This window comes from Diceros bicornis, chromosome 28, assembly GCF_020826845.1.
Source record: "Diceros bicornis minor isolate mBicDic1 chromosome 28, mDicBic1.mat.cur, whole genome shotgun sequence".
In the NCBI taxonomy this organism is placed as follows: Eukaryota; Metazoa; Chordata; class Mammalia; order Perissodactyla; family Rhinocerotidae; genus Diceros; species Diceros bicornis.
Genome location: NC_080767.1, coordinates 31,388,498 through 31,391,638, shown reverse-complemented (window position 1 = coordinate 31,391,638; position 3,141 = coordinate 31,388,498). Strand labels below are relative to the sequence as shown.

The window sequence follows — 3,141 nt, the reverse complement described above, 5'->3', positions numbered from 1 at the left end:
ATTGTTAATGACAGTAACATAATCAGAGAAGAATTGATTAAGTCACAATATCACATGTATTTATTTATGTGTTATTACAGTGTGTGGTAATCGTTACTGCAGTTTACCAAATACTTCTGGCTCTCCATAATACCCATACACTATTGGATTGTGCCTCTTGGCTCTCTTGTGTTTGGTGGGGTCGTGAGATTAGTTGTGTTCAGAAGTGGCGTGAGTCACGTCTGGACCTGAGTATTTAATTGCCAGTGCAAAATCTTCAAGTGTCTTTCTCAGCTTCTGAAAGAGTGATGATTAGTGTTTATAATGGTGACTGCTCCATCAGCTTTGGTCCCTGAGTGTTTAAAAAGAACAGCACACTTAGACATTTCTTCTGTGGTCGGCTTGCATTGTCAATTAAAAATAAACCTTTGGTTTCAAAGTCCAAAGATTTTAAGAGTGTTTGTTCCACAGCATAATTTAGCTTATTCTGACTGACACACATGTCTGTTTCCAGGATATAAAGGGATTACTGTGAGGATTGTTGTCATGTGGAGAAAGGAAGAATTAAGAGGGAAGGAAAAAGGAGTTGTGTACTGAGAATTCATATTGTGAGGAAAACTTGGTGTTGGTGGGAGGAATAAATCTGCTTTGTAGAGTCTCCTATTTTCCAGGCTTACTCTCCCTGCTCTGAAATTGAACAAGCCTCACAGGGCTTTTCACTTTTCCTCAAATACATTTCAATGTTCACTGCCTCTACCTGCTTGGGTAATCTCACTATTTGAAATGTTCTGCCCATTTCCTCATCTACTGAACTTTTGTCTGTCAAAATCAATCCATATTTAGGGACAATCTTAGGTCATTCCACAAAGAGACTTCCCCAATTCCCTATAAAATCCATGTAATCTCTTATTTTAAAAACTAATAGGACTTTATAACTCCTTGAGTACTAGACAATGTCAAGCGAACAGAAGAGTTATTTGTAAATAGCTTTATTCCACTAAATATGTGGCAGAAATTGTTTTCCAAAAGTATGGATTCCTAGCAGTACCTGGCCTGGGATTGAACATATATTTGGTCAAAGTCATTGACAGAAACGAAGTCTTCTAGCTTCCAGGTCAATGCTGTTATTGGTATTCAACACCACCTCTCATGGTGTCTTTAGGTGGCATGTGAAAAATTGGTAGGAAGGAAAGTAACCTGATCATCTTTTAGGTCATCTCCAAATTATGATGTTATATCTTATTATTCCTTCTATGAGTGAATTCTGAACCTTAATTTACTCAAACCCATCTTCATAGCTTTGTTTCTCAAGCTGTAGATGAAAGGGTTCAGCATGGGTGTCACTATTGTGTACATGAGTGTGGCTACCCGGTCCTTCACCACTAAGTACATGGACAGGGGTCTGAAATAGACATATATGACACTCCCATAGAACAAGACCACTACAGTGAGGTGGGAGCCACAGGTAGAGAAGGCCTTCCACTTTCCGGCTGCAGATGGAATTCTGAACACAGTAATGATGATTCTCAGGTAGGAGAAGAGGATGCACAAGAAGGGTGTCCCAATTACAGCCAGGGTCTCCGTCATGACCACCATCTGGTTGGAGGAAGTGTCAGAGCAGGATAGCTTTAGCACAGGCTGAGTATCGCAAAAAAAGTTCTTAATGATATGGGAGGCACAGAAAGACAGGTGGGACATGAGTAGCACATAAAAGATAGAGTGCAGGTGGCAGATGGTACAAGAACCCAGCAGCATGAGGAGGCAAAGCCGTGGGTTCATAACCACATCATAATGTAAGGGGTTGCAGATGGCTACCAGCTGGTAGCCAGCATAGAGGCCAGCAGGTAGCTGTCAGTGTTCCCAAAGGCCATGAAGAAGTACATCTGGACCAGGCAGCCCACATAGGAGATAGACTTTGTCTCTGATAGGAAATTCACCAGCATCTTGGGCACAATGTCTGTTGTGAAGCAGATATCCATGAAAGACAGGTTGCTGAGAAAACAGTACATAGGGCTATGGAGCCGGGAGTCAGAGTGGATGGCCAGGATGATGAGTACATTCCCCAAAAGGGTCACCAGGTACATGATGAGGAAGATGGTAAAGAGGGGCTTCTGTAGCTGAGGGTTGGAAGAGAGGCCCTGGAGGATAAAGCTCGATGTGCTGCTGCTGTAGTTCTTTATCTCCATGTCTCTGACTTCTTGGGCAGGTTTTGGAGAAGCAGTGGGAGAAATGTGAAGGAGAATTTGATCAGACAATTTCTTCAGTAACATCCAACCTTTAAAAAGAATTCACTGCTATTTGTTAGGATATAAAAGAATATTTGCTTCAAGTAATACAGTCATGGATCCCTTATCAATGGGGATACAATCTGAGACATTATTGGCTTATTTCATCATCATGTGAATATCATAGAGTGTACTTACACAAGCTAGATAGTATAGCCTACTACACACATAGGGTATATGTACTAATCTTATGGATCCACATTCATATAAGCAGTCCGTCATTGACCAAAGCTCATTGTATATGCATGACTGTAGAGAGAAATAAGGAGTGATATCCAATAAGGGGAAAGTTAAAAAATTTCAAGCTGCTTCCCAAAAGAGAAACTAAAGTTTTCCCATATGTTCTTAGGAACTTCTATGTTGCATAATTTATCTGAGTTCTTCTCAATTCTCTTTCTAAAGATTCTTCTTCAGTTGTTTCTTGACCAAATTCTTTGCCTCTTTTTTTTTTCTTCTTTTAGGATAAGAGACTGCTGGGTCCCACTTTGAATCAGGAAGTTTTCATACAAGGGGTCCCAAACAATGAGGTCCTCTCCTACTCATTGGTGCAGAGGTGGTGTGGTGGCAACGGGTATAGGACAAAAGTGAGCAACAGATTTAATCCTTGCTCTTTGGTACCCACAGTATTCAGATGAGACCCTGTTAAGTTCTAAGAGCAAAATGTCCTTAATGTTTATTTGAGCATTTCTGTTTGGTTAACATCATTTGTACACTTACATTATTAGTTTTTGCTTCAGAGATACCACTCAAAATAGGAATATTACCAGAAATAGCCTATATTACTGAGATTAATTCTTTAAATATATGTTTTTTATTTAAAAAACTATGAAGTCTTTATTCTAATAATTCTAATATTACAAGAATTTTAGACAATGTT

At 39.6% G+C, this 3,141-nt stretch overlaps 1 pseudogene; it reads right to left on the bottom strand.

Moving 5' to 3' along the window:
• Positions 1 to 1,230: 1,230 nt before the first annotated feature.
• Positions 1,231 to 2,165, bottom strand: LOC131393734 (olfactory receptor 1L4-like; annotated as a pseudogene).
• Between the last annotated feature and the right edge of the window lie 976 nt (positions 2,166 to 3,141).